We start from the raw sequence: 23,793 nt of genomic DNA, 5'->3' as shown, positions 1-23,793 counted from the left end.
GTAACAAAAACAAAAAAATCAGTTTATAATAAAGGTGGAAAGACTTTCCGTCCCTCAACACTTACAAATAATGCCCCTTAAGTTTTACCTTTAAAATATATGAAAAGTATGTCGTTCTCTACCTTTGTTTTTCCTTGAAAATTATATTGAAATTCCTAAGATTGATTCTTTTTTTGGGGAAGGGGGCCTGCTGTGCTGGGGATTAAACCTAGTACCTCACACAAACTGGGCAAAAACTATAGAACTAAGCTACATCTTCAGCTCTAAAAAATTTTTAAGAAAAAATTTTAAAACTGGTTTCAAACTATGCTATGGGCTGGAGATTTAGCTCAATGGTAGAGCAAGTTTGAGTTCCACTCCCAGAACTTCAAGAAAATAAAAAACAAGCCTGAAGCAGTTGGCATTTGCTTGCAATTTGCAATCCCAGCTATGCTGGTAGCTGAGAGGCCAGCCTCAGCAACTTAGTGAGACCCTACCTCAAAGTAAGAATTAAAAAAAAAAAAAAAAAAAAAATGGGGATGTAGCTTAGTGGTAGTAAAGTGCCCTTGGGTTTAATCCCCAGTTATCACCAAACCAAAACAAAACAAAACAAAAAGGCAAGCACAGCAGGTTTCTGCTACCTGAAAGAATCTGAAAAAGATTGAAATGTTGCAACAAAGGGCCTCCAGTGTTTCAGGAACAATATAATATCCAGTGCCCATATCAGATTCAATGGCACAAATTCATTTACACCTCCACTCCTCCCCCACTCTTGGCTGCCTGGAGTAATGTCACAGATCCTCTTCACTGATTGAGGGCCCTGCAGGCAAAGGGCTGGCCTCAGCATTTACCACATGAAAGCTGAATGACAAAATCTCCTAAACTCAAGTCCCTGTTGGTCAACTTCTAGGAGTAATAGAAGCTATAATAATCAACAATAAAAAGATTGCTGCATTGAGAGTTTACGTATCCTTAAGCCATGAAACAGAATTCCCTTTTCACTACTACATCAACTAAAACATTCAGGCCAAGAGAACTATAGAATTCCATAGCCCCTGCAATGCATTCAGACTCTACCTATACAAACAAACTCAACAACTGCCTTTTAAGAATCCTTATTTAGTTTATTCCAAATATGAAAGTCCCACCTGTTATATAGGATGATTACATCTACCTAGCTTATTGTACAAAGTTGTGATGAAATTAAAATAAGAACTCTGGATGATTTGAAGTTGAGGCTCACAAGTATAGCTCAGCTGGGATTTGAAGCCAGATCTCCCATGCTTACTCTTTCTATCCTGCCATGCAGCCTCCTTAACTAGCCTGTGTGTTCTCTTTGTGAGTCCCCTCTCAGAATCTGGTCCTTAAAAGTAGAGATGGGCCAGGCGTGGTGGTGCATGCCCATAATCCCAGTGGCTCAGGAGGCTGAGGCAGGAGGATCACAGGTTTGAAGCCAGCCTCAGCAACTTAACAAGGCTGTAAGCAACCTAGCAAGAACCTGTCTCAAAATACTAAAAAAAGGCTGCGATTGTGGATCAGCGGTTAAACACCCTTGGGTTCAATCCCTGGTTAAAAAAAAAAAAAAATTAAAAATGCAGAGATGGTTTCTGTCACCTGTAGCACCTGTAGTATTCCCCCACACCCAGCATGGTTGGGGATACCTAGAGTTAGAATTTGATAAATACTTTTCAATTGTTGTAACTTTAATTACAGTTTAAATTTTGCTTCTTTCCCTTCTTCCCTGTCTCTAGCCCATCCATAGCATAGACACTGGGCTCCAGGAGTCTTTCAGCTCCTGGGATTTGTTCTGCTCTGGTGTTATCTATTTTCTAGGAACCACATTCTCATCAGGGCAATAATGTCCTCAAGAAAGCACGAATTACTTCTTGAAGGATGAAAAAAAAACTTATTCCTTTAGTGTATAAAGACGTACATTTAGGACATAAGAATAACAGCATGGTGTATCTGTAAAATTAAGATTTGGGGAGGTTGTAAGGAAAAAAACCGAGAGTGGACAGGAGGCTAAAACAGGAGGATCACAAATTCAAGGCCAACCTCATCAACCTAGTAAAACCCTCAGCAACCTAGCAAGACTCTCTCACAAAATTTCTTTTAAACAAAATTTTTTAAAGGGCTGGGGATGCAGCTCAATAGTAAAGCACCCCTGGGTCCAAAGCCCAGTTTAAAAAAAAAAACAAAAAAACTTGTATTTAACATAGTGCTTGAAACACTAGCCAGAGCAATTAGACAACAAAAGAAATTAAAGGGATACAGATAGGAAAAGAAGAACTCAAATTAGCACTATTTGCCGATGATATGATTATATACCTAGAAGACCCAAAAAATTCCACCAGAAAACTTGTAGAACTAGTAAATGGGCCAGGGAACTAAACAGACACTTCTCAGAAAAGGATATATAATCAATCAACGAGTATATAAAAAAATGTTCGACATCTCTAGCAATTAGACAAATGCAAATCAAAACTGCTTCCTTAACAATGAATTCAGCAAAGTAACAGGATACCAACAAAGGCATTTCTGTGTATCAGTGACAAATTCTCTGAAAGGGAAATGAGGAAAACTACCCCATTTACAATAGCCTCAAAAAAAAAAAAAAAAAAAAACTCGAGAATCAATCTAACAAAAAAAGTGAAAGACCTCTACAACGAAAACTATAGAAAGCTAAAGAAAGAAATTAAAGAAGACCTTAGAAGATGGAAAGATCCTCCTTGTTCTTGGATAGGCAGAATTAATATGGTCAAAATGACCATACCACCAAAAGCATTATACAGATTTAATGCAATTTCAATCAAAATCCCAATGACATTCCTCATAGAAAAAGAAAAAGCAATCATGAAATTCATCTGGAAAAATAAGCGACCCAGAATAGCTAAAGCAATCCTTAGCAAGAAGAGTGAAGCAGGTGGCATCAGTATACAACCTTAAACTATACTACAGAGCAATAGTAACAAAAACAGCAGGGTATTGGCACCAAAATACACTAGTAGACCACTGGTACAGAATAGAGGACACACAGACTAACCCACATAATTACAGTTATCTTAGATTAGACAAAGGCGCCAAAAACATACATTGGAGAAATGATAGCCTCTTCAACAAATGGTGCTGGGAAAACTGGAAATCCATATGCAACAAAATGAAATTAAACCCCTATCTCTCACCATGCACAAAACTCAACTCAAAGTGGATCAAGGATCTAGTCTCTGGTTTACCAGAGACTCTGCGTCTAATAGAAGAAAAAGCAGGCCCAAATCTCCATCATATCGGATTAGCCCCCTACTTCCTTAACAAGACTCCTATAGTGCAAGAATTAAAATCAAGAATTAATAAATGGAATGGATTCAAACTAAAAAGCTTCTTCTCAGCAAAAGAAACAATCAGTGAGGTGAATAGGGAGCCTACAGCTTGGGAGCAAATTTTTACCATTTGCACATCAGATAGAGCACTAATCTCTAGGGTATATAAAGAACTCAAAAAGCTAAACTCAAAATTTAAAAAAAAACAAAAACAGTTAACAATCAATAAATGGGCCAGGGAACTGAACAGACACTTCTTAGAAAAGGATATATAATCAATCAATGAATATCTAAAAAAATGTTCAACATCTCTAGCAATTAGACAAATGCAAATCAAAACTGCTCTAAGATTTCATCTCATTCCAGTCAGAATGGCAGCTATTAAGAATACAAAAAAAAAAAAAAAAACAACAAAGAATACAAACAACAATAAGTGTTGGCGAGGATGTGGGGGAAAAGCCACACTCATACATTGCTGGTGGGACTGCAAAATGGTGCAGCCAATATGGAAAGCAGTATGAAGATTGCTTGAAAAATGGAACCACCTTTTGATCCAGCTATCCCAAATGGAACCACCTTTTGATCCAGCTGTACCCAAAGGACTAAAAAACAACATACCACATCAATGTTTATTGCAGCACAATTCACAATAGTTAAACTGTGGAAGCAACCTAGATGCCCTTCAAGAGATGAATGGATAAAGAAACTGTGGTATATGTATACACAATAGAATATAACTCAGCAATAAAAGAGAATAAAATCATGGCATTTGTAGGTAAATGGATGGAGTTAGAGAATATCATGCTAAGTAAAGTTAGCCAATCCCAAAAAACCAAATGCCAAATGTTTTCTCTGATATAAGGAGGTTGGATTCATAGTGGGGTTGGGAGGGGAAGCATGGGAAGATTAGACAAACTCTAGATAGGGCAAAGGGGAGGGAGGCGGAAGGAGGTGGCAAAGGGGTGAAAAAAAGATGGTGGAATGAGATGGACATCACTACCTTAAGTACATGTATGAGGAAGACATGAATGGTGTGAATATACTTTTTATACAAGCAGAGATATAAAAATTGTGCTCTATATATGTAATATGAATTATAATGCATTCTGCTGTCATATATAACAAATTAGAACAAAAAATTTTTTTAAAAAAGTAAAACTGGGCGCGGTGGTGCATGCCAGTAATCCCAGCAGCTCAGCAGGCAGGAGGATAGCGAGTTCAAAGCCAGCCTCAGCAACAGCAAGGCACTAAGCAACTTAGTGAGACCCTGTCTCAAAATAAAATGCAAAATAGGGCTGGATATTGCTTAGTGGACAACTGCCCCTGAGTTCAATCCCCAGTAACTCCCCCCTTATAAAAAAAAATAAAGTGGAATCATTATCAAGAACAGGCTTCTATAAATGTCACTTGCATTTCCACAAGGTTCTGAGAAGCCATTATGAACTACAGACCATAAGAACAATATTTATCCACCAATCAAATATTTATTTTTCATGACCAGAGTGGACATGAATTCTTTTTTATTTTTATTTATTTATTTTTTTAGTTGTCAATGGACCTTTATTTTATTTGTTTATGCGGATGCTGAGAATAGAACCCAAGGCCTGACACATGCTAGGCAAGTGCTCTACCACTGAGCCACAACCCCAGTTCTGGACATAAATTCTTGTAATCAATGTGGATTACAAGAACTAAATTTTATCAGACAAAAACTGTTTGCCAGACATTGTGCTATATCTTTTAAGTACATTATTTCATTTAATCATTGCAAGCTTGTCAAAGAGTTGTTAACACTATTACTTTAAAATGAGAGTAGCGCATGCCTGTCATCCTAGTGACTTGGGAGGCTGAGAGAGGAGGTTCCCAGCTTCAAGGCCAGCCTCAGCAACTTAAGGAGACGCTCAGTGATTCAGTGAGAACTTGTGTCAAAAAATCTTGAGGTGCTTGGGTTGTAGCTTAGTGGTAGAATGCTAGCCTAGCATGTGTGAGGCACTGGGTTCAATCCTCATCATCACATGAAAGTAGATAAATAAAATAAAGGTGTTCTGTCCATCTACAACTAAAAAAAACCAAAAATTAAAATTAAAAGTGAGGACTAGAAACACAGCTTAGTGGTAAAGCACACCTTTTTTCAATCCCCAGGCAAAAAAAATATAACAAGAGTAGAGTAGATAAGTTCAGAGAACTTGACTAAATGGCAATGACATACAAAAGGCCCCAGTGTGCTTGTCTCCAAAATCCATAGACTCACTATTACAAAACAGACCTGCTCTCATGTAGTTTATTCTTTCTTTTTCTTTCTTTTTTTTTTTTTTTTTTTTTTTTTTTTGATGGTGCTGGGAATCAAATCTCCATCTCAATTTACACTCCATTTTGGGGACAAATTAACATAAATGGTTACTACAAGGAAAAATATAGTAATACACTATATTGTGTTAGACAATAGCTGTTATATTTTCTAATATCTAGAAAGGTTCAGACACAGGTTTTAAGTTTATTGTAACACTTGCTACTGTATGAAAGTTAATTATATATTGCCTCCTCTACAGACTGTATTCCTTAGAGATAGGATTCACAACATTTTTTCGTATCCAGTGCCTGTTCATAGTACATGTTCAGTAAGTGTGCTTAATGGTGAGAGATCAATGAGAACTACATATCAAAGAGAAGGAATCATTGTTTGCTTGGGGAATAGTCATAGTACTGATAATAATACTCATTTGCTACTTGAGGGAGACTACTCTAACTAGACTGGACGGAATGTGCTGGATAATGTTCTTTCACAGTTCATTATCTTATTCACCCTGTATAACAATCTAATAAGCAAAAAAAAGATACAAGAGGTTAAATGAATTACTAAAAGTTGATGGGTACTAGCAAGTAGCAATGATCAAACTAAAAACTATTCTGATTATCTAGGAAAGTGTTACATAGAAATGGCACTTTACATGGAATTACTTCATTTATTAAGAAATGGGGAGCCAAAGACAGTTTGGGAATGCTAGACAGGAACCAAGGAAAGAAAGTGCATTCAGAAGCTGTAGAGGTCCCTCTCCTGTGAAACACCTTTGGCTGGGAATCTGCGTTTTTCTCATCTCCTCCTGTTTGAACATGGTGCAAACTCAAAGCAGACAGTATCCCAAGCACCTACAGAAAAGTGGTGGCTTCTCAAGCCCCAAAAAAGGTCCTTGGTCCCTCCACCTCAGCCACTAATTGTACATGGCTTTCATCAAGGAAGGTTGAAAATAAGTATGCAGGAGGAAATCCAGTTTGTGATGTCCAACCCCCAAGCGGCAAAAAGGAATTGGAAAATTCTTCAGGCTGTCCCCTAAAGATTTTGAAAAGGAGAATCAGGAAGCGGTAGCTTAGGAAAAGCAAAGCGAAAAAAGTATGTCCTTTGCAACCTGATCACACAGATGATGAAAAATAATAGAACTTATCCATCTTTGAATAATGTCTCCTGTTTACTCTGGTACTCTAGGGTGTAGATTTGCGTAGATATGTTTGTTCAATAAGCTTTGTTGAATAGGCATTTAACTTAAAAAAATGAGGCTAAAGTATATTTAAAAGCAAGTTATGAAATTGGAGAATTTGTAAAATTATGGTTACTTAGGTTAATATTCAATTTAATGCAGTATGTTGGTTCTTTTACCTGTTATAAAGCTTCTTGTTCTTACTAACATTAAATCACTGCATGATGTTCCAATTACTAATGTCCTATATTAGAGATTTGCTTACATACCGTTACTGATACCATTTATATTGACATTTGGGCACTGAAATGATGCTGTTGTTATTCCCTTTATTTGCTTTAAAAAGCAGAGTTAGAGTTTTACACATGAAAAAAATTCAGTATTGGGGCTGGGGATGTGGCTCAAGCGGTATCGCGCTCGCCTGGCATGCACAGGGTGCTGGGTTCGATCCTCAGCACCACATAAAAAAATAAAATAAAGATGCTGTGTCCACCAAAAACTAAAAAATAAATATTAAAAAAATTCTCTCTCTCTTTTTTAAAAAAAATTCAGTATTAATTTAACTTAATTTCTGTCATTTTTCAGAAAGGAGCCAAAATTGTCTTATTGAATAAATTTGGATGGATATGAAAAAAGTTAAGGACAATTTAACCTTGAGGGTTTAAACAACTGATAATCAAAGTTCCTAAAACAACAAAAAGACAAAATACTAGCATAGAATGAGGAAAAAAGATTGCATAAGCCACATTAATAGGGAGGAATTTTTCTTGGATAATTAATTCAGTATCATAAAATATCCTTTGCACCTATATTTTTAAAGTTGGAAATCAATAAAACATGACTGGCAAATCATGCTATAGCCCACAGCTGAGTCTAAAATCTTCAGAGCGTTCACCACATTTCTCAAGATAACCAGTGGTATAACTGAAGAGGTGGGTATAATACTACTTGTTAACTGATGTTCTTGCTTTCCTAGCACACTGCTTGCTGATAAGCTATCAATTTTCAAAATTAACCATGTTTTAAAAGGCATGTTTTTCTGAAATTTGAAATAAAAGAGTACTTATTTTCACAATAAAAAAAAAAGCTGCTGTAATCATCAACATGGAGATGACAAACACATCTAAAAAAAGAGGATCAATAGGATTCAGTGGCAGATTATAAGGAAAGAAGGAAAATGAGCCAGAAATAACTCCAAAATGTCAAACCTGAAAGACTAGAAGAATAGCAGTGGTACAACAGAGAGAGACACTGGCAAACTAGCTTTTTTGGCGGGGAGAGGCAGGGACGGGAGTGAGTAAAATTAATGGCATGATAGCTTGGGTACATGACTGTCAAGTAGGCTGGGCCCTGAAGTACCGGCATGTAATACCAGCTACTTAGGAGGCAGAAGCCAGAGGATCACAAATTCAAGGCCAGAGTGGGCATCTGGGACAGACCCTGTTTCAAAATTAAAAATATAAAGGGCTGGGGGTATAATTCAGTGGTAGAGAATCACTGGGTTCAATCTCCAGTACCACAAAAAAGAAAGAAAAGACCAAACAAGTTCTGCAATGTAGCTGGGTACAGTAGCTAATGTATCACTACAAGCATGTGCTTGTATTCCCAACTATTCAAGATGCTATGGTAGGATGATGGTGAGAGGCCAGCCTGAGCAATTTAGTAAGATGGCTGTCTCTTATAAAAAAATAAAATAAAAAATAAAAGAAACATGTAATGCTTACATAAATATGGAAATAAGTGATGTCTGTATAAGTTTTTAACATATTAGGTTAAAAGCATTTTTTATAACAATCTAGTCTTTTTAAAACAATTTTTTAGTTGTAGGTGGACACAATACTTTATTTATTTATTTATTTATTTATTTATTATATGGGCTGAAGATCAAACCCAGTGCTATATACATGCTAGGCAAGCGCTCTACTCCTGAGCTACAACCCCAGCCCAAAAAAACTAGTATTTTTAAAAATAAAATTTGAGGTGCTTGAGTTGTAGTTCAGTGGTAGAGCGCTTGACTAGAACGTTTGAGGTACTGGGTTCCATCTTAGCAACATATAAAAATAAATAAAATATCAGTATTGAAAGAGAATAGAATAATGGCATTTGCAGGTAAATGGATGGAGTTGGAGAATATCATGGTAAGCAAAGTAAGTAAATCCCCCAAAACCAAAGGCCGAATGTTTTCTCTAAGTAAATGATAATCCATAGTGGGGGTGGGGCATGGGACAAGTGGAGAACTTTGGATTGGGCAAAGGGAAGGGAGGAAGGGAAGGGAGTGAAAAAGATGGTCGAATAAGATGGACATCATTACCCTAGGTAATGTATGACTGCACAAATGGTGTGACCCTACTTCATGTACATCCAGAAGTGATAAATTGTGCTCCATTTGTATAAAATGAATCGAAGAGCATTCTGCTGTCATGTATAACTGATTAGAATAATAATAATATAATAATATATATTTAAATAAAGGTATTGTGTCCATCTTTACCTAACTGTATATGTATATACACACATGTATATATACACATATATATACTAACCATATATAGATATACACACACATATATATATTTTTTAAAATTGATACCTTTCTCTCTTCTTCCTTTGTAAACAATTCAGTTCAATAGACATTGAATACAGGGTAAGTAGGCAACAAGCTTAGTGGAGGGGGGTGGGGAGTCACAGTGACCCAATGCGGGATTTTAGAATCCCAAGTGGTATAAGAAGGTTATCCCTGAGGGCAGAAAAGGCCTGGTGTAGACTTCCAGGAAAAACATTTTCTGGTGGAAATGGTTCAGCATGGGATGACAGAGCCTTAGCGGAGAGAGGAAACCAGGAGAATAGCAGCGAGTAGAAGGATGAGGGCATCCATATCCACACAGGACAGCACAGCATCAAGGTTTTCCAGGTAGGCAAAAGATGTCACACACTGAGGTGGAGGAGCAATGGTCCAGCAGTCAGTTTCAGACTCAGTGGAGTAAAGAAGTTAGAAAGGGTAATCCCAGCACCCAAGCTATCAGATGTTCCCAAAAGGGTAAAGAAAGCATCCATAAGATGTATGAGTGTGGTATGAAATAGAGAGAAAGCTGTGGGGACAACAGGAAATGAGTTATATAGGAGGACCCATCAAATAAGAGTGATGGATCAAATATTGAGGATAATAAAAGCTAGGTTCCTAAATCAGAGAAAGGAATTAAGAGAAAGGAAAAAAAAAACTAAAATGCATACTATATTGCTGAATTACAACTGAAGGCAATATTATGATCTCAAAGCTTAATATAATGAGAGAGCTATTTGTAAGTAAATTATGTATGTATTGTATACATGTACACACATACTCCCCTCCTACCAACACACACACATTCCCTAGATCTGTCAACTGAGAAGGCCCAGAAGCACTAACACCATTAATATGATGAACACATTTAATGATTCTAAGTATTAAATAAATGAAAGAACCTTAGGACAATGGCTGTTTCCAGGGTTCAGACAGGGAAACTTCAAGATGGGCTTAATATATGTTCTTCAGAGGTTCAAACAACAGTAGAAACATGTCAAATGACACAGGGCCAGAATGAAAATCCGGGACAGGATCAATCTGAGACAATTTAAACATCTAACTAAATAATGTTAATAGTGGGGGCTGGGGATGTGGCTCAAGCGGTAGCGCGCTCGCCTGGCATGCGTGCGGCCCGGGTTCAATCCTCAGCACCACATACAAAACAAAGATGTTGTGTCCGCCGAAAACTAAAAAATAAAAAATATTAAAAAAAATAATAATGGATTATGATGGTAGCAGGCAAAATCTTAACATGTTCCCCAATAATTCCCTCCTCCTGGTATTCACACCCTTATTTAATCCTAACCCCTTGAGTATGGGATAGCCTAGTACCTTTCCTTCTAAGAGAACATGGCAAAGGTAATGGGATGACATTTTCTGTAACTAAATTACACACTGATGTAGGACAGATGAGGCTGGACATTAAGGAATTAGGAGGAAAAAGGTTAATTGGCCACAGACAGTGCAGACTGGCTCATGCCTTTCTTCCTCTGGACTGAGAGTTGAGAAATTTTTTGGACTTTATACTGGAGGGGATGGGAGGGCAAGGTTGAAGGTTTATGTTTTTGCAGAAGTCTACACAAAAGTAATTTTTTTCTTTGAATTCTCAAAAAGTGCTTTTTGCCTCACTTTTTTTAGAACAGTTAGAGCTTTTACACATTTTACCACAAAAGCTGGAGTGATATCGGCAAATCTGGAGTTAAACTTAGTTCTTGCAAAACAGAGCAACAAGAAATAGGAAGTTCTGGGCTGGGGATGTGGCTCAAGCGGTAGCGCGCTCACCTGGCATGCGTGCGGCCCAGGTTCGATCCTCAGCACCACATACCAACAAAGATGTTGTGTCCGCCGAGCACTAAAAAATAAATATTAAAAATTCTCTCTCTCACTCTCTCTCCTCTCTCACTCTCTCTAAAAAAAAAAAAGAAATAGGAAGTTCTAACCACACTGAGCTCTTTTGCAGAAATCTTTGCTGATATTTTGTTAACAAGAACAATTATGGTGGACTGGGGTTGTGGCTCAGTGGCAGAGCACTTGCCTAGCATGTGTGAGGCACTAGGTTCGATACTCAGCACCACATATAAATAAATAAATGTTCATCAACAACTAAAAAAATATATATTTCTTTAAAAATAACAATTATGGTGAGGATCTTCTAGATGGGGGTTTCTGAACTGCTTCAATAAGTCTGTAACTTCCACCTTGCTAAGAGACTCTACTGTCCTTCTTGGCTTGCATGATTTAATGAAGCAAGCAGTCTTATGGAGAGGTTCATGTGGCAAGGAACTAGAGCCTAGAGCCTACAACCAGCTGAGAATTTAGGCTTTCAGTCCAGTAGTCCTTGAAGAAAAGAATTCTGCCAACAACCATGTACTTAGAAGTGGGTCCTTCCTTAACTGAGCCTTCAAATGAGATCATAGCTCTGGACAACACCTTGATTATGGCTTTGTGGACACAGGTCAGCTCTGCCTAGACTCCTGACTCCAAAAAACTGTGAGATATTAAATGTATGTTGGATTATGGACATGTTAATCAGCTTGACTGTGGTAATCATAATGAATACATATATGAAAACATCATGTTGTACATCTTAAATATATATAATTTTTATTTGCCAATTATACCACAATAAAGAATAAAAAAAATATGTATTTTTGGAAACAAACACAGATGTGAGAAAATTCTAGGAAAAAGCCTATTTCAGGGTATACAGCATGCTGTCAATTTAGGAGTTAGCATTCTAACATATTAGAGCTCATGAAAACTTAAAAATAAATATGATGTTTCCATTTCATAAGTTTAATTTTATGTTTGAAACAAGTATTTTCCATTTTGCTTGTTTATTTGTATTTTGGAATATATGAATATACATAAAGAGATATCTTAAGGATATGGGACCCAAGTCTACAGAGAAAATTCATTTATGCTTGATAGACACCTTATATACATAGCCTGAAGGTTATTTCATATAATACTGTTAATACACCTGCATTTTCACTTCAACTAATCATAAGAAGTCACGTATGAAATTTTTCACATGTGGAGTCACGTCAGTGCTCAAAAAGTTGGACTTTGGAGCATTTAGGAGTTCAGATTTTTATATTAGATGCTCAACCTGTAACAATTATTTGCCATTTAAAGTTTAAATACAACTCATTTGTGAACTGCCCCCAAATTATGAAATGTTGTGTGTTACATTATAACTCACTAAATTGTGGTAATTTGTTATTTGGCAATAAACAACTAATACCATAAGCTACTGAATAAAGTAGAAATTCATGAATCCATTAATGATATTAAAAGTAAACTGAAAGATTAATGAACAAGATACTTAGTCTCCAAGTACCTCCCATTAAATACTTTACAGTAAAAAAACAAGTTGACATCTTAATCAACACTATAATGATCAACATTAATAACACAACAAATGAAAGAAAATGAAAATCAAGTGTTGATAACATGCAGTAAAAACATAAGATTATCTCTGTAATGTTCTTGTAAAAGTCACATAAGTCACATAAGTTAGATATAATCTTAAAAAAAAAAATCCAAACTCAAAAAACATTCAGTCAGGCAAGGTGGCACACGCCTGTAATCCCAGCAGCTAGAAAGGCTGACAGGAGGATCACGAATTCAAAGCCAGCCTCAGATCACAAGTTCAAAGTCAGCTTCAGCAAAAGCCAGGTGCTAAGTAACTCAATGAGATCCTGTCTCTAAATAAAATACAAAATAGGGCTGGGGATGTGACTCAGTGGCTGAGTACCCTGAGTTCAATCCCCAGTACAACCCCCTCCCCCGCCAAAAAAAACTTTCAACAGAGGTATATCAGTGATAGAGTGTGTGCTTGGCATGTGCAAGGCCTTGGATTCAATCTCTGCATCAAAAACAACAACAACAACAAACACCTACAAAACACATAGCCTGTAATTCTCAGAGATGTCAATATCATCAAAGTCCAAGAAAAGACTGAATAACTAGTAACGATCCCAGACTGAAGGGAAAAAGAGGCATGATAACTAAATGCAATATGTAACTATGGATTAGGGTCCTTTTATCTAAAGGCCATAAATTAAGATTAACAGAGAAAAGTGAATGGGGACTGTAGATTAGATGACAAAATATTTATCAATATTAATTTCCATATTCTGAACCTTACTAGGTCATGTAGGAGAATGTTCTTATTTATAGGAAATATATATTCAAAGAATTTGGGGGTACAGTACCTTATTCTCAAATGGTTTATTTTTAAAATGTTAATAGATTTTTATACAACTTTTCTATAATGTGAGAATGTTTAAATAAAACATGGACAATTAATAAAAACTCTGAGATTTTGCTTTTGGCTATAATTTAGTAATTGTTATGAGACTAAATTTCATGGAGAAAAGGTAACAGTAAAAGCTAAATAAAATACAAAAGAAAACTGTTTGAAGGCATTAGAGAACCAATGTATCTAATACTTTAGGGGGTGTCGAGATATTAAGCAGATATCTGGATTAAGAAATTTATGCAGCCATTAAAAGAATGAAATTATGGCATTTGCCAGTAAATGGATGGAAAAGGATAACATCATGATAAGTGAAATTAGCCAAACTCAGAAACTCAAAGGTCGAATGTTCTCTCTCATAAGTAGAAGCTGGAGTAAAATACAGGAAAGGTGGGGTGGGAGGCACTGAGGGATAAGATTACATACAAACCAATGAGATACAATAGCTAAGTGAAAGGGATGTCTAGTAGAGGAAGGAGGGGTAGGGAATAAACAGGGAGGTCCATGAACTTAAATTGATTTCTATACATGTATGAGTTTGTCAGGATGACCCAACTGCTGTGTATAAACATTAAGTTATAATAAAAACAATAATAATTAAAAAAAAAGATACTGGGAGAAGTGAAATGCACTGTGGAGAGCCAGACATTCTGTCCACAATTTCCCCTAAAGCATCTGCTAGCTTTGAAGTTTTACATGCACAGAACAAGATACTGGAAAACCAAGTTTAAAGCATATTTCAGCAGTCTAATGATGCTGGGGAGCTAGAAATTGAGAATGCAGGGCTCACCTAGGAGGAAGTACTCAGATATATTAGAGAGGGAAAAAAAAACACAAAACTCTCAGATAGCTTTTAGCTAACACCATGGATCAGAAAAAGGGCACCAAAGAGAGAAGCCTCAACTCAACAAAAGGGATATGCCCATGAAAAATATTAAACCCTCTCTGAAGGAAGATATCACTGAGTCTCTAACATTTTCATTAATTTTTTTAATATTATCATTAAAAATTATCAAGCACTCAAAGTGAAGGGCTCAAATAACTGTGGTTTTTCATTTTGTTTTGTTTTGTTTTTGGTACCAGGGATTGAACAACTGAGGGGTACTTGCCCACTAAGCCACATCCCCAGCCCTATTTTGTGACTTAGAGACAGGGTTGAGTTGCTTAGTGCCTTGTTTTTGCCGAGGCTGGCTTTGAACTCGTGATCCTCCTATTTCAGCCTCCCCAGCCGCTGGGATTACAGGCATGGTCCACTGATCCCTTCAAATAACCAAATTTAAAGCCAAAAACAAATTAAAGTAATCTTAGCTAGGGTTACAGGCAGGAGAATCACAACTTTTGAGGCCAGTCTCAACAACTTAGGTTCTGTCTCAAAATAAAAAATAAAAAAGGATATTGATATAGCTCAGTGATAGGCTCTATCCCCAGTACCACAAACTAAGCAAATAAAAAAACCAAACAGAGTCAAAGAGCCAAAAGGTAAGAACAAAACAGGTGCCGCTGACAGATGAATGGATAAAGTGGTATGTGCATACAATTGAGTATTATTCAGCATAAAGAAGAAAGAAATCTCTTACACATGCTGTAACATGGATGAACCTTGAGATGATGCTAGGTGAATACAGCATTCACAAAAAGATAAAGTATGATTGCACTGATATGAGTTAACACGAATAATCAAATTTTAAAACTAGAATGGTGGTTTCCAGGGCTGGAAGGAGATGAAATAGGGAGTTGTTGCTTAATAGTAGAGAGTCCAGTTTTGCAAAAGGTAAAAATTTCTGTAGACTGGTTGCACAATAATGTGAATGTAGTTAAACTAATGAATTGTATATTAAAGAATGGTTAAACTGGGTGTGGCAGCGCATGCCTACAATCCCAGAAATTTGGGAGATTGAGGCAAAGGATCACAAATTCAAGGCCAGCCTCAGCAACTTAGGAAGACTGTCTCAAAATAAAAAATAAAAAGTGTTGGAGATGTGGCTCAGTGGCTAAGCACCCCTGGGTTCAGTCCCCAGTACAAAAGGGGGGGGGGGTGTGGTTAAGAGGTAAACTTTGTGATTAATATATAGTTATAGATAGACAAACTTTTAAAAAAACAGTCTCCAAAGTGACAAGCATTGGAATGACCAGCCACGATTTTAAAACAACCAAGTTTAAGATAGCCCAGAAAACTGATGAAAAAGTAGAGTTGCACCAGAAAACTAGAATCTCTAATTTAAAACATACAATAAGGAAATCCTATAATTAAAAAATATAAAAGTTAAAATTATGACTTCATCATATTTGTTTAAGAGATTAGATACAGAGCAAGTGAGAATTTGTATGCAGGTTCTGCCTTCAAGCCACCATAGCACCAGCACATGGTACCAGGGATGAGGCTACAGCAGAAACAAAAAAAGAAAAAAAGAAAGAAAATAATGAGAATCACTGTGCTAAACAAGAGTCAAAAGATAGAAAAATAATATAAAAACTATGAATTACACAATGAAAAGTGAATAGGAGTATTTGGATTCACAGAAGTAAAAAAAGAAATGGCACAAGACAACCTCTAAAAATATATTACAATTTTCAAAAACATGAAAATCATCAAGCTACAGACTCAAGAATCTTTATAAACATAAAAGCAAGCACCTTTTTTATGCCTTGGTGAACTGTTGTTCTAAATTTAGATCAGCTTTTCATATTTTATCCTTTGTGTCTCTAACGTTGTGAAATGTACTGGGAGCTTTTTTTCTTTTTTTTTAAGCCACTTTAGCCAGTCTAGATGAATTGCCCAGACTAGCCTTGAACTTGCAATCCTCATGTCTCAGTCTCCCAGTCACTGGGATTACAGGTGTGTTCCCAGCTTCCAGAAGACTTTAATGTAATTATTTTCTTTAATATGAAGGTATTTTTTTCCATCTGGAACATATGCATCTTTTTCACGACTACTTTCCTCTTTTAAAATAAATTCATCTTTATTAAGTTCCTCCAGCTACCTACCTAGAGTCTATCAAATGGTAGCTATGTCAATATTACTATGTCAGCTAATTATTTAACCTTTCACTCAAATTTCAATAAGTGTTACCAATTTTTGTTACTTTGTTTCATCTCTATTAGCCAATTTCCACTTTCAATTTTTTATTTCTATAAAATATCACCAGGGCTTAATACTGTTAGGAGACAATCTGACTAAATGCTTCCTTGTCTGCTAACATAGTAACATACATGCAATAACCAACATACTTTGTCATATGAGGTAGATTTGTTTTTCACATAGTGATCTGTAGAATGGAAAATCAGCCAAAATGTTTGTACTTCATATAGTTACTCAAAGTTAATATACCATGGTAACTGAAATTTGAACCATGTTATTGGGGCCTTTGTATTATTTCACTAAACTGTGATAACTAAAATTCGTGCATATCAGAACTAGGCAAAACAGGACCTAAATTTGAATAAAACAGAAACTGAGTAAAAGACAAAAACTAGACTTCAGCTTCCACTATACAAAAACTGATTGGTACCAAACATGCCCTCCCACCATGGCAAGAAAACTAGATAAAATATGTGAAGCAGGTATTTTAAGACACCGGATGATATACAATGCCAGACCATAATGCCTGATGGACAAGAAACAAGTGAAGTGAACCTTAAAATTGTCCTAGCCTTCTCCCTGGGGGTACTCCAGTCTGCAACACCATAAAGGGAACCCCAGAGTAATGGCACTACTTACTTGAGGAAAACAGAACAGAGTTTCTAGAAGCTAAAGAGACTAGAATTGGTGGGGCAGAGTATTAGAGAATAAGTTATGTAGAAAAAGGCTCCACATACCTGAATAGACCCCTTTGAGTCTGTTTGCACATGGTGATACTCCACAAGATCAGGCAAAAAGCTATGTAACAGCTATCAGTGCAGCAACTAGAAATCACAGATACCTGGGTGACTTTTCTGTTCTGACCAGCCAAATTGCAGAAGCCTAACTGAACACCTAGGACATGTTGTAGGACTCCCAGAAAGGTCACACGTCAGTTGCATACAATGATGAACATTAGAATAAAGGCTATATCAAAAATCTATCCAAATAAATCTTAAAATCTGCCACAATAGCACAAAATACTAAGTATAGAGTTGCAAGCAACTCAATTGCCAACCAATATAAACTCTATATTCTTTCAAAAAGAAAATAAGCCAGTAACAGTGGTGCACGCCTGCAATCCCAGCAACTCGGGAGACTGACGCAGGAGGATCGAAGAATTCAATGCCAGCCTCAGCAATTTAGCAAGGCCTTAAGCAACTCAGTGAGATCCTGTCTCCAAAAAAAAAAAAAGCAGAGAATGTGGCTGAGTGGCTTAGCACTCCTGGGTTCAATCCCTGATACAAAAAGAAAAAAAAAAAAAAAAAAAAGAAAAGAAAGGAAGGAAGGAAGAAAGACCAGAAAAATAGATGTATGGAGGTACACACCTGTAATCCTAGCTACTCCAGACACTGAGGCAGGAGGATCACAAGTTCCAGGACAGCCTGGGCAATTTAGCAAGATCCTGTATCAAAATAAAACAGTTGGGAATGTAGCTCAGTGGCAATGTTAGCCTAGGTTGCACAAGGCCTTGGATTCAATCCCCAGTACTGCCCCCCGCCAAAAGAAAAAAAAAAGATTTTCAATAAAGCAATTCACAATGTTTGAAATCAAATCTAAGAATACAGATAAGGAGCAGTAAAACATGACCCATAATGAGAACTTTTTTTTTTAGACAACAGAAACAAATTCAGGGGGCGGGAGGGGGATGAAATTAGCAGACAAAAACATTAAAAACAGCTGTAATATGAACAAAGTGATGTAGAATATAAAAAGGATAAAATAAGTTTCATGGAAAAAAATATAATACCTGAAATGATAATATCATGAGATGGATTTAATTCAGGATTAAACACTGTGAAAGAAAAGAACACTGAACTTTAAAAAACACCAATATTAGGAAATAAAGCACTAAGAGAAAAATCACTGAGGGGAAAAAAAAAATTGAACAAAGCTTAAGTGACCTGTGGGAAATTATCAAGTGGTTCAATGTATGTATAACTGGTATCCTGCCGCAGTCTGGCTGGGCACAAGATCACGAGCCACTCACAGCTTTGTAGATTCAAACAGCAATTCTTTATTCCTGAACTCACACTGGCCCTGTACAAACACGTTCTGGGGAAATCCAAGTTCTGCCGAACAATTCACGTCCCAAATACTTTCTCAATTCCAGGTGAACTCAACGGGAACTCAGGCAGCAGGATATGCCCTATTCCCAGCAGCAATAACCTTAAACCTGGACCTGCCTTAAATCCAGATTGTCCTAAACCGGGAACGCCCTAAACCCAAATTATCCTAAACTGGGATACTTCCTAAAACCTGCAGGATACACCCTAAACCTGGATCCACCCTCGTCCTTGAGCAGGGTCACCTTTCTCAAACACACATGCAATGTCACAGCGAATTTCCAAGGCAAGTCCATTTAACATGGGGTACGCTGGCAAGGAAATTTCGATGCGTCATTCCTACTTGGCAATGGCCCTCAGCAGTATCCCATAAATAAAAATGAGAAGGGAGTAGGGAAGAAGCAGAAAATACTTTTTTTAAAAAAAATTTATCTTTTAGTTGTAGGTAGACACTCAATATCTTTATTTCATTTTTATGTGGTGCCGAGGATCGAATCCAGTGCCTCACACATGCTAGGCGAGCGCTGTACCACTGAAAGAAAATACCTTTGAAAAATATATATTTCTATTATTTGGAAAATAGTAATAGATACAACCTATATAAAAACTATGAGAAGTGCTGCAAATATAATTATGTAAGTAAATATTTTAAAACTTTCTCACTGCAAACTTCTTTTAAAAATAATAATTTAAGTAAAAATACTAATGAACTGTGGTGTTCATTATATATGTAGAAGCAAAATATGACAGCAATAACAAAGAGTAGGAGTAGAAAATAGAAATACAATATATATGAAATGATATATTTCAAGGGAGTATGTGATGAATTAAAGATGCATTTTGGTTTGCAAATCGTATGTCCAATAAGAGTCTAGTATCCAAATGTATCAAGAATTTTTGGCTTGTGGATGTAGCCCACTGGTAAAGCACTTGCCTAGCATCCAGGAGGACCTGGGTTTGATTCCCAGAAACAAAAAAACACCTGGGTTCTTAGGCCAGGCACAGTGTCCTCAGCCGGTCGTTCCAGCATTCCTAAAGTTGATGTGGAAGGATCACTTGAGTCCAAGAGTACAAAACCAGTCTTAGCAACATAGCAAGATTCTGTCTCAAAAAAAGAAAAAACTTTCCCAGCAACTTTAAAATGGCCAAAGGATTTGAATAGGTATTTCTCTAAAGGGGATATACAAATGATGAATAAACAGATTAAAAAGGGTGCTCAACATCATTAGTCATTAGGAAAATGAAAATCAAAACTACAAGGTACACTTCACACCCACTAGGATAGCAATATATATATTTTTTTAAATTAAAAGCAGAGTCATCCAGTTACTTAAGGAAAGGAGGATACCAGGAAATCCAGATTTATGGAAAGGAGTTTTACATCAAATTACAAAATAAACCCACAAGAGAAAACATCAATTGGCAAGGATGTTGAAAAACTGGAACCTTACTACCTTGCTGGCAGAGTAAAAACTGGTTCAGCAACTGTGGAAAACATTCTAGCAGGTTAAACAGAATTATTATGTGACCACTCCTAGCAATTCTACTCCTAGGTTTATACCCCAAAAAAATTGAAAACGGGTTCTCAAATACATGTACACGTAGGGTCACAGCAACATTATTTTAAAAAGCCAGGGCTGGGTTGTGGCTCAGCGGTAGAGCGCTCACCTAGCATGTGCGAGGCCCTGGGTTCAATCCTCAGCCCCACATAAAAATAAAGGTAGGTAGGTAGGTAGGTAAGTAAGTAAATAAATAAATAAATAAATAACCAAAAGATGGAAACAGCCCAAATATTTATCAATAAATGAATGCATTAACAAATATGGTATGTAATAAATGAATTATTATTCAGCCACAAAAAAATGAAGTGCCAATACATGCTACAACACGAATAAACCCCCAAAATATTATGCTAAATTAAAGACAACAGAAAAAAGGTCACATATGCTTCCATTTATAATCCATCTAGACAGAATGTAGATTGGTGATTGCTGGGGGCTGGATGAAGTAAATGGAAATAAACTGCTTAGTGGACAAGAGATTTTATATGGAATGATTGAAATGTTCTGAAACTAGATAGAAGTATTGACTACAGAATATTATGCCTTTATTTTATTTATTTTTATGTGGTGCTGAGGAATTGAACCCAGTGCCTCCCACATGCAAGGAAGCACTCTGCCACTGAGCTACAGCCCCAGCCCATCAACTGCAGAATATTATGAATGTACTAAACACCACAGAACTGTTCACTTTAATTTTGCTATGTGAATTTCACCTTAATATTTAAAAATACATAATGGTAATATTTAAAGGAACCAAAACAAAACAAAAATACCTACACTAAGCCAACAGAAAAGATAAAATGGAAAACTAAAACTTAAATAATTCAAAATTAGGCAGAAAAAAATTTTAAAAAGGAAAAGCCAGTTGGGAAAAAAGCAAAATGGTAATTTAAAATTAACCATTCCAATAACTGCACTAAATATCAATAGTTTAACCTATACTGTCCAAAACAGTAGTCATAGGTGGCTACTGAGCACTTATTCATGAATAGTACCAACTGAGATGTGCTATATCCATAAAATACCCACTGAATTTTGAAAACTTAATATTAAAAAGGTGGAGTACTGGAAAGTCACTCTATGGTAGAGTCCTAATGATATTATGTGTAAAGCCCTGGGTTTGACCCCCAGCACCACAGTGGAAAAAAATAAGAAAAGATAAATATATCACTAATAACTTTATGCTGATTACAAATAACCTACAGTGGATTTAAAAATAAATCATGAAAATTTCACGGTTCTTTGTACTTTTTTGATGTACAAGAAAATTTAAATTTAAAATTATATGGTTAGCATCTACAATATTTCTCATGAAAATTTCACATTTCTTCGTACTTTTTTGATGTACAAGAAATTTTAAATTTAAAATTATATGGTTAGCATCTACAATATTTCTACTAGACACTGAAAATCTAAACATTGAAAGAGAGACTGTTATGGGAGACAATCTTTGCTAGATACTCTTGTGAGAGAGGATTAGGATCTAGAAAATATATAAAGAACTCAAAGAATTTTACTCCAAAAAATTAAATAACCCAATTATTAAGTGGGTGAATGAATTAAACACATAATTCTCAAAAGAAGAAATACAGGGGTTGGGGTTGTTGCTCAGAGATATAGCACTCACCTAGCACATGTGAGGCCCTGGGTTCGATCCTCAGCACCACATAAAAATAAATGAACAAAATAAAGGTATTATGTCCAACTACAACTAAAAAATAAATATTAAAAAAAAGAAAGAAATACAAGGCTAGAGTTGTAGCTCAGTGAGGCACTGGGATGATCCTCAGCACCACATTTTAATTAATTAATTAAACAAAGGTATTGTGTCCATCTACAACTAAAAAATTTTTTAAAAAAGAAGAAATACAAGGGCCGGGGCTGTGGCTCAGTGGTAGAGCACTTGCCTAGTATGCGTGAGGCCCTGGGTTCGATCCCTGGCATCATATACAATAAACAAATAAAAAAAAGATATTGTGTCCATCTACAACTACAAAAATATTTTTTAAAAAAAGAAGAATAAATACAAATGGCCAACAAATATGTGAAAAAAAATGTTCAACATCATTAACAATTATGTTAATGCAATCAAACTACACTGCACTGGGCATGGTGGTGCACACCTGTAAATCCCAGCAACTCAGGAGGCTGAGGTAGGAGGATTATAAGTTCAAAGCCAGCCTTAGGAACTTAGCAAGGCCCCAAGCAAGGGCCCCAAGCAACTTATCGAGACCCCATCTCAAAATTTTTTTAAAAAAAATTTATTTTAAAGGGCTAGGGAGAAAAAAAAAGCGGGGGGGTCTAGGGAGGGCTGGGGATATAGCTTAGTTGGTAGAGTGCTTGCCTAACATGCACAAGGCCTTGGGTTCAATCCCCAGCACCACAAAAAAGAGGGGGTAGAGTTAGGGGTCAGTGGTGAAGTACCCCTGGGTTCAATCCCTGGTACAAAAAAAAAAAAAAAAAAAGAAAAACCCTACAATGGGATTTCACCTCACACCAGTCAGAATGGCAGTCATCAAGAATATAAATAATAATAAATGCTGGAGAGAATGTCAAGGAAAAAGAACACTTTTACACTTTTGGTAGAATTGTAAGTTAGTAAAACCACTGTGGAAATAAATATGGAGGTTCCTCAAAAAATTAGGCATAGAACCACCATATGACCTAGATATACCACTCCTTGGTTTTTATCCTGAAGAGTTAAATCAATCATACTACAATGATAGATACATACATACCCTTGTCTATAGCAGTACAATTCACAACAACCAAACTATGGAAACAGCCTAGGTGTCCATCAATGGATGAATGCATAAAGAAAACATGATATATACACTATGGAGTTTTGTTCAGCCATAAAGAAAAATGAAATTGTCATTTGCAGGAAAATGGATAGAACTAGAGACCATCATGTTAAACGTAATAAGTGAAACCCAGGATAAGAGTCCTATTTTTCTCTCATATGTGTACTTTAGTGAGGAAAAAGGAAAAGAAAGGTGTGTCTAGATTTCATGAAAATCAAAGGGAGATCAGTACAGGAAAGTTATTAAAGGATGAGAGTTGGGGAAGAGGTGGGGAAGCTCTGAGGAATGATATTGACCGAATTATATTGTTATATTGTGTGCATGTACAAACACATAAACAAATCCCATCATTATGTACAACTGTAATGCACCAACTAAAAAAAATGTGAAGGGAACAAAACAGCTAGGAAAAAAAAAAAACAGAAAACATCAAGAATACAAACAGTAACAAATATTGGAGAGGATGTGAAGAAAAAGGAACACTTTTACACTACTGGTGAGATTCAAAAGATATAATAACAATGTATAAAGTTTGAAAAAGATATATCATAAAAGTCATTAAAAAAACCAAATGACTACTAATATCAAAGTATACTTCTGAGCAAAGCATGTAAATAGCAATAAAGAGGGTTATTTCATAATGATAA

General features: G+C 36.2%; 1 protein-coding gene and 1 pseudogene across 8 annotated transcripts in view; one reads left to right on the top strand and one right to left on the bottom strand.

Annotated features, from left to right (window-relative positions):
- The window catches only part of BTRC (beta-transducin repeat containing E3 ubiquitin protein ligase), a 194,340-nt gene that overhangs the window by 124,552 nt on the left and 45,995 nt on the right, over positions 1 to 23,793 (bottom strand). For 2 of the 7 annotated variants that reach the window (XM_081267074.1, XM_081267078.1), the window contains exon 2: positions 18,043 to 18,119. The exons of the other annotated variants lie outside the window; for them this stretch is intronic. The gene's annotated coding sequence lies outside the window, so the exon portion shown is untranslated. The remainder of the gene's footprint in view (positions 1 to 18,042; positions 18,120 to 23,793) is intronic. 7 annotated transcript variants of the gene reach the window in all.
- Positions 5,908 to 6,726, top strand: LOC308634051 (PCNA-associated factor-like; annotated as a pseudogene). The gene is made up of 2 exons: positions 5,908 to 5,914; positions 6,425 to 6,726. The product of its transcript is annotated as a PCNA-associated factor-like (transcript).

Source organism: Spermophilus citellus (genome assembly GCF_964194105.1).
Source record: "Spermophilus citellus genome assembly, chromosome: 15".
Classification (NCBI taxonomy): Eukaryota; Metazoa; Chordata; class Mammalia; order Rodentia; family Sciuridae; genus Spermophilus; species Spermophilus citellus.
Note: the sequence above shows the minus strand (reverse complement) of the source record. Positions and strands in the feature narration are given on the sequence as shown.